Source organism: Octodon degus, unplaced genomic scaffold, assembly GCF_000260255.1.
Source record: "Octodon degus isolate 3935 unplaced genomic scaffold, OctDeg1.0 scaffold00094, whole genome shotgun sequence".
Taxonomy (NCBI): domain Eukaryota; kingdom Metazoa; phylum Chordata; class Mammalia; order Rodentia; family Octodontidae; genus Octodon; species Octodon degus.
Genome location: NW_004524670.1, coordinates 3,234,969 through 3,244,236, shown reverse-complemented (window position 1 = coordinate 3,244,236; position 9,268 = coordinate 3,234,969).

The window sequence follows — 9,268 nt, the reverse complement described above, 5'->3', positions numbered from 1 at the left end:
TGCACAACAACTCCTTATATGGCCAGGGCTGCTGTCATGATTTGCTTCCACATAGGCTGGACCCATGGGCAATCCCCATGTGGCGCACTGGGATTGGGCTCGGGATCATATATAGGCCGAGGGCTCGAGGGAAAAGGGTGAGAGAGAGCATAAGAAACTTACTGTTAGGAGCCTGAATAAACCGCTGAAGGAAGAGCTGTGTGTTGCATCGTCCTTGCTGGCGAGGTCGTGCGCGACACTCCCAACACAATTAGTAAGCATTTAATTTTGGGAATCAGTCCTAGAATCATGTTTTTAGGGAAATGGAACTACTTTATTGAATCAATTCATCATGACTAGGTTAGATTTCATAAACTTCATTACTATACTTAATATTGTATTTCCATCATCTTAGATATATTTCTTTACAGATGTAAAAATCTTAAATATTTAATTTTAAAGTCTTCCCCTAACATGTATTCTGCATAAGAAATGTGAATAGCCTGTTGAAATGTAAATATTACTTGTGGTATTGTTGTGTGTGTGTACTCCCTGAATCTACATAGCAAGCAATTCTATCAAGGTAAAAAATATATCTGGAAAAATATTGGACTGTTGGAAAAGTGGCAAAGGGCCTTCTCCAAGTGCTGCTGAAGCAAGCACAGGACTTCCTTACAAATTGAGTAAACTTAAAAGTCTTGGTCCAACAACATAGCTCAGTGGACTAAACGCCTGCTTAGGCAAGTGCAGGGACCAGGGTTAGATCCCTGCCTCCACATGCCACATTAGCCTGGCATCTGAGCATGTTGAGTCGGCCACTGAGACTGGTGTGGTGGAGCACACCTATAGTCCCAGCAATGGGAGGCTGAAAATAGGAGGAGTTGGAGCATAGTGAGACCCTGTACCAAATATATTGAAAATCAAAAATCTTAAAGCTAATAGTGGAAAACAATACTGATATTTGAATGTAAAGGGAGCAAATTGGAATCATTGTATGCAGTGGAGAGAATAACAGCATATAGAATCTTTGTTCTATATGATTATCTCCATATAATATAATCAGGATAATTAAGCAAATACCCTCTTCTTATAGACAAAAGTCACAGTCATCTTGCAATTGCATATACTTACATTTGCAGCCATGTTGGAAATGAATGAAGGGACACTGTGGTATAACTGCAACAGATATGTCAGAGTAGCAAATAGGAACTGAAAGTGAAAAATACATGGAGAGCTGAAACCAATAGGGATTGCCTGTGGGCCTGGGTCTTGAAATACATGTGGGGCGAAAGCCTTCTGACAGGAAAGACACATAAACTGAGCGTGAAGTAGGGCTCCCTTTTGGAAACAGTCGAGATTCTTTGGACGAGGCTCACCATTTCTTTCAGAGTACCTGCACAGGTACCAGAAGCAAGTCAATGCCTCCATCTAGGGTGGAGGTAGATTTACTTCCTTGAAGTCAGAAACTGGGGCCAAACGTGATCACACTGTTCTATCCAAGGGAAAACCTTGGACAAAGGAATCATTTAGAGTCCAGCTTCCCTGGAAGCCCTAGTAATGACAAATGCTGAATCTGTTGAGATGTTTGTTGTTTTGTGTGTATCTGTAGAAGCATATGTGTGTGAAAAATAGTTTCTGCTATCCTTTTTATTGAATTGGTCACTAATTTATAAATGATATTTAATAACAGATGTAGAAGTTATTTCCCTACCATGAAATTCATATCTTTTCCTATTTTCTGATTTGAAAAAGTCTTACTACCTTTATATTATTGCTTTATATGACTGTGTTTTATGTAGTTATCTAGACATCAGTCTTTGTGGGTCAATAAAAATACCTAAAATTATTACCATGTTTGTATGCTATTAATGGAGTTTTTTTTATTGCTGAAGCATAAAATGGACACAATTGCCATTACAAATGTCGTGTTTCAGGGCCTGCTATTTGTATCAGTCAATTTAGACATGCTTAAGCTGTATATCTGTAGTAGAAAAGGGCCTCAAGTAAAATGCTCTTTATATTTCATTTTTTCTGATCTTATCTATAATACCTTACATCAAAAATAGTTATGCTGGGGTCTAGGATCCCCAAATAGTTATTGTAAAGAAGTTATAATGCTTTTTTGAAGATGAATAACACACACTCCACTACATTATTTCCTAAGATCATCTAGTCCACATTATGTCTAGCAAACACTCTTCACATATTCAAGAATTTTGAAACTTTAGCCTTAAAAGTAATGTGCAGTTTTGCATTTCTATCATAATTAATGCAGGTTAAGGGGGAGGGGAGAAGGGAAGAATGCAATACCTGTACTTATTTGACATTTTTATCTTGAATAGCTTGTAGCTTATAAAATCATATTTTTAAATGTACTAATTTGGAATTAATAATCATACACAAATAAAAAGTAGAAGAACCTATTCAAAACTACTAACCATGTTCACACTTTAAAAAATAAATAAAAAACACTTTATCACATTATAAACTCATTAAAGTTACACTACTTCCTATACATTTTTATTTGCACATGATTATTAACAACAGTTTTATAGAAGGTTAAAATTATATAAACATTTAAAAATAATTTTTATTTACATGCAAAATTGCTCTTATGATGTACAATACTATTCTTCACATTATTTGCTTGTCTTTTGTAATGGAGTAGTTTATATTATTGTCTATTGTTTTCAAGTTTGGCCTCATAACCTTCTATGCTGTGCCTGACTAAGAGATTTTATTTCTTCTTTTCTAACTCCACAATAGGCTTGACTATGTGAAGTGCTCTGGGTAATGTATTATGAATATAAGTTACATAACCAAAGTGCAAAATCTATCCTGGAATTCACCACCTCTGTTTTCTTTCTGCTTTGAGACTAGTAATATTCCATAGTGAGGGTAATATGCTAACCTGGGTCTTGAAATGAAAATGAGAAGGGACAGTGTAATAACTCACAGAAGAAAGACAGTAGAGTACTGGTGTAATACCCATGATTTTTGTCATCCTTGGGAGTCCAGATCTTTAGTTACTGCAGAATAACCTTAGACTAAGCTGACAGATATAGTCCTCAATGAACCCAGTATCAGTTAACCTCAAATGTCATAATTAAGTTGATGGTTGAAATACTTGTATGAACTGGACTACGATATAGCATCTGTATGTTTGCTTCACTTGGAGATGTTGTAAAAGTGCTAACAGTGATTTCTGTAATTAAAAAATAAAATCAAAAGTTATTATCAGTTGATTTTTAAGTAAATACATTTACTCTTGATGAGATGGATGGGCTCATCCAAGAAGTCGAAGGTTTTAGAAACAAAAATGTAGGTTTCCCAGATAACAAGTAATTCTTACTCAAGGCTATAACAGAAATCATGCCTGAGTTTTCCACCTCCTAGCCTGTTCTGAAGTCTTCACACTTTTTAGTCCTCAAAATTGTGTAAAACGATTCTTTCATTTATATCTCCTTATCCCACACATAATAGTCAACTGTTCCTTTTTGTTTAGAGAACTATGATTAATATAATCTTTCTTTATATACCAGGAATCAAACTCATGACCTCGTACATACCAGACAGATGCTGTGCCTCTGAGCTTTATCCCTGGCCCTAATATAATCATTTTATATTTTATATAAAACCCCATTATTAACTGACTCAAGGAAATTCAGAACATGGAAAATACATATACAGAAAAATACACTAAGGAAATATTGAGATAAACTGAGCAACTGGCTTAGGTAATGCATTCATTTAAACTTTCATATCTGATACAGTATTTTCAACAATGTAATTTCCTTTTGAGAGTGTGAAGAAATACAGAAAACTTCCTAGTGGTTTTATAATGATAATGTAAACCTGATGGAAGAGTCCTGAAAAAACCCTCCATACTGAGCTTCAGAGGGTTGTCAGCTATGAACAGAAAATGGGAAGGGACAAAACAATCAATGAGAACTCAAGTCTAAAAATGTATCTGAACATTTTAGGTAGCAATGTTAGTTTATTCAAGAAATGGAAAATATTTAAATAGTGAAAGAAATACCTTCAGACCATATTTACTATTTTCAGTTTCTATAAAATGTTCGGCATGTGTTATCCTTGCTCATGCATTGGTTTCCCTTAAACTGGTTGAGTAACACTCAAAGATTTGAGCATATGGTACTTGCAGGGCTATATGTAGTCCATAGTGTCATATAAAATCCTGTCTTCAGACAAGAAAACAAGAACTTATTTGACAGATCACTGTTCTAACATTATATCTATATATCTATATCTATATCTATATCTATCTATATCATCTATCTTAGATTACTGGATGAATTAAATTAATTCATCACCTCTTCAGAAACAGTTCTTGTAGATTTCACAGAAAGCACTTAGTCCATCTATTTCAGTGATTCTTTTTTCATAGGACTTTTATTACTAGTTGTATAAATTATAAAATAATTTAACTTCTCCTGTGTCTTACATGTAAACTTAATGATGACTGATTATAGTAAATAGTGCTATAAATACTTTATACTATGTATTTATTTACTTTGTTCTAATGCTTATAATGATTATTCCTATATTGATTGTATTGCATGGGAAATAATATGTTATTTGGCCCTTACCATTTTTGCTATTTTTTTTCTATTAACTGAAGAAAGGTGGGTGACAGTTTACTATGTTAAAAGAATCTGACAGTACTTTAAATGGTCCTTATTATGGTACTTAATATAGTATTATAGTAATCATCTATTTTTGAGATCCTTATCTCTGTGTATTTTCTTTCTTGAACAAATGTACAAGCAATACAGAGACAGATTCAGAGCTACACGTTTATCAAGCTCAACAGGAAACTCTGCAGTAGCTTATATAGTGCTGCTGTCACTCTCATACTGGCCCAGAGCTTTACAGAGCTGCTTAGAGAGCCCACATATCCTGATGCTTAAATTGTAACTAATGATGTGACAGAAAAGTGTTTCAGAGATGGCCAATTCTAAAAAGCTTTGCGGATTTATGTAACTATTTTAAAACTCATGCTTAGTTATATTTTTGCTAAGTAACCTTGATTACAAGATAGAAAGTTTCATGAAACTTAAACAACTTACAAAAATATAGGGCATGAAAATAAGGGGCTGTCAGAAGGTATAAGTGCTCCTTTCTCCCTTTCAACCCTGTGTAATGTCATTTCCAAGTGGCTGAAGTTTCATTATTCATGTTACTTTTTAAGACCTTTATTAATGTTTTGTTTCAATGTTTAAAAAATCTTGTTTGCCTGTGTTTGTGGTGTGTAAAGACTGCGCTCCTTCTGAGGAGTCAGTACACACATGCCTCATCCCCATTCGTTTTTCATTTCTTTCCCCCTGTTCTACTAGCTCTTGGTTCCTTTCCCTTTGGCAAAAGATCTATCTTAATATTTTGGAATTTTGAGAAACTATAGAAAGGTTTAGAAATTCCAGATATTCACTTCACAGAAAATTCTCGGGAAAAATAAAAGGGTAAGTGGCCTGTCTAAAGCTCTGCAGTAGATGAATCCTGCATAGACTCCAAATGCCGGGCTCCTGTTACTTTTGAGTCATGCTTTTCACTGATAAGCACGATGACCTCAGACAGAAAAGTTAGTATTTCAAGCCTTAGCTGCTTTCTTCCTCTTCTTCTTCTTCTTCTTCTTCTTCTTCTTCTTCTTCTTCTTCTTCTTCTTCTTCTTCTTCTTCTTCATGTATTTAGTACAGGGTATACAGGGTCTCACTATGTAGATTGGACTGGTAATGCTGCTCCTGTTTTCAGGCTTTCAAGCACTGGGATTACAGGTGCATGCCCCCACGCACTATCTCAATCACAGTCTCAGTGCGCCCCTGGGGCACATACCAGGGATTGAACCCTGGCACCTGCATCCGCCTAAGCAGGTGCTTTAATCTGCTGAATGATTTGGCTGGCCCAAGCCTTAGTTTCTTGGTCTGTAAAAAGCACATAATAATCATAGTGTCTAGTTTAATTGAAATATCAATGTAATTATTCACTGAAAACTCAATTTCATGTATTATTAATGGAGACAAGAAATATGGAAAAAGTAAACATTATTCTATAATGATGCTAAAGCAAATCTAGTCCTAAATGTGAGGACTAGGAGACAGTTTGAGGAAAGTCTCTTCAAATAGCTAAAAAGGTACAGTACTAACAGCTCTAGTACGAATTATTTTGAGATACAATCAGATTTGTTTCTATAATACTTGATGCATTATCCCATGTAAATATGAAGGCCTCAATCTGTTAATGCCAATAAAAGTAAACCACTGGCATGCTTTTTCATTTTTAAACATAAATTTACTGGGTGAGAGTGTGGGAGAGCTTCCTGCTACCCTGTGCCGGTGGGACCTGCTGGTCCCAGCATAGGTGCAGCATGGATGAGATGCTCTTACACCCTCTTGGGACACCCTTACTACTATGCAGCACCCCCACACCAAGCCCGCTGAGTGAGAATTTCTGCTGCATTCTGGGAACTCCCAGATCCAGTCCTAGGCTAAGCCTAGTGAGTGTGGGGGAAAACTTGCAGTTAAGCTGCACCAGGGGGAACTGCTGGTCCAAGCCCAGGAACAGCATGAGTGAGACCCTCTTCCACCCCTTTGGGAGTCCCCACCACTCCACAGCACCACTCCACCCCACCTGCCAAGTGTGAATTTCTGTCACATTCTGGAGACCCCCAGATCTAGCCCTAACTCAGGCCTGGTGAGTGTGTGGTAAAGCTTCCTCTCCTGCTACTCCTACTTATCCCCTCCAAAATCAGTTCAGGACTGGCATACAGGCCTGGGGTGAAACATTGCAGCTGCAATCTCTGCAGAAAGAGTAGGGGACAAAGCCACCCAGCTATTCCAGGAGCAGAACATCTGGCCAGAGGGGCACAACAGGATCACTCCCAAGGGCAGCAGCAGGAAGGAGCTGAGCACAGCAGCCAGAACCAAACCAGGAACAGTAGGATAAATCCAAACTTTGTACCTGAATTTCAGTAGGTGCTAAGGTTATAACTGCATCAAAGCTCTACAACAAAGGTCAGAAGACAGTGCTACAGAAAATGACAATGAAAAAGAGCAAAATGCAATCTTAAACCCCAAGCCCACCCATAACAAGTGGAGAGGACACTAACACAGAACAAATTAGAAACAACACAGCTGAAATCAATGAATCAACAGCTTCTGTAATAAAGAAACAACTACAGAAAGGTATAGAGGAACTCAGATTGGAAATGAAAAAATAAATCCCTGAATTAATAGCATCTGCAGTAAAGAAACAACTACAGAAGGGTATAGAGGAACTCAGATTTGAAATGAAAAAAATAAATCCCTGAATTAATAGCATCTGCAGTAAAGAATCAAATGCAGAAACATATGGAGGAAACCCAATGCCCACCCAGAACAAATGCAGAGGACACTAGCTCAGCTCAAAAGTACGAATTAATAGTGTCGATAGTAAATAAGCAACAGCAGAAAGTTATAGAGGAACTTAGAGTGGAATTTTTTTTCTGAAATTAAAAAAGAATTCCCTGAAATCATAACACCTGAAGTAAAGAATCAACTACAGAAACATAGAAACATAGGGAGGAAACCCAATCTGAAGAAAACACTGCAGTGCATATCTGGACCTTATGATCTTCTAAATGCTAGGCTTTCCCCATTATACTTGATTGTTAAATATAAACTGTAAATTTTAATTAAACTAATTTATATATTTATCAGAAAGGTATATTGATTTAAATGATAATGCTGCTTTAATGATCTATCCTCTCATGTGAATGTTACTTTCCCTAGTTGGTAACTTATTGTAAAAAAAAAAATGAGAAACAATTTTGAATACTTTCCAGTTTCTAACAATGAAAATAATAGTACTATATTGAAAATGAGACACTGATTATTTGTTGTCTAGAAAGATGTATTTTCAGTTATAGAAAAGAGCAATATAGAGAATTTATGTGACTCTTCCTTTAGATACAGAATTGAGAAATCAAAAAATACTGGTTTAATAAAAATACTCTGGGAGTGAGAGAGACCACCCAGGCCTGTGGGATCCTGAACAGACCCAGAGCGCAGGCCTGGCGAGTGAGTGAGATGACCCAGGCCCGCGGGATCCTGAACAGACCCAGAGGCAGGCCCGGCGAGTGAGTGAGACGACTGGGCCGCAGGATCCTGAACAGAGACAGAGTGCAGGCCCAGCGAGTGAGTGAGACGACTGGGCCGCGGGATCCTGAACAGAGGCAGAGCGCAGGCCCAGCGAGTGAGAGAGACGACCGGGACCACGGGATCCTGAACAGACCCAGAGCGCAGGCCTGGCGAGTGAGTGAGACGACCCAGGCTGTGGGATCCTGAACAGACCCAGAGCGCAGGCCCAGCGAGTGAGAGAGACGACCCAGGCCACAAGATCCTGAATAGACCCAGAGCGTAGGCCTGGCGAGTGAGTGAGATGACCTGGGGCCCTCTGGATCCTGAACAGACCAGGAGCGCAGGCCCGGTGAGTGAGTGAGACGACTGGAGGCCGTGGGATCCGGAACAGATCCTGAACAGACCCGGAGCGCAGGCCTGGCAAGTGACCGAGGCCGCGGCATCCTGAATAGACCCAGAGGGCAGGCCCAGCATGAACCCTTCAGCAGAACTCCCTGCATAGAGACTAGAGGCAAGACCCACCCAGCTGATTCAGGAGCAGAACATCTTCCTAGAGAGACACAAAGGGTTCAACTCTAATGGCTACAGCAGAAAGAAGTGGAGCACAGCAGCCAGATCCAAATAACACCCACCTGGAGGAATCTGAACTTCGTAGATCCGGACCTGGTGCTGAGGTAATAACTCTATCTAAGCTCTACACCAAAGGTCAGACAGAAGACAGTGGTATACGAAATGACAAAGAGACGGAACAAAATGCAGTCTCAGGCCCTGAGTCCACCCAGTACAACTGCAGAAAACACTAGCACTGGGGAAACTGGAAATCACACGCCAGATATCTCGGAAATAATAGTGTTGACAGTAAAGAATCAATTGCAGAAATGTATAGAAGAAATCAGATCAGAAATAATTTCAGAAATAAAAAATGTAGTGGTAACTATAATCAAAGAAGTAACTAAGTGCTTCTAAAGAATACACTGATAAAAAAAATAGGGGAGAATATAAAAATGATGGAACCCCTGAATAAACAATTTAGGAAAGAAATAGAATCTATGAAACAGGTTCAAAGTGGTATACAGGAAATTAAACCTCAATCACAAGCTGGCAAAACCGTTTGCGTGAAAGGGAAAATAGACTTTCTGACCTGAAAGACACCATTG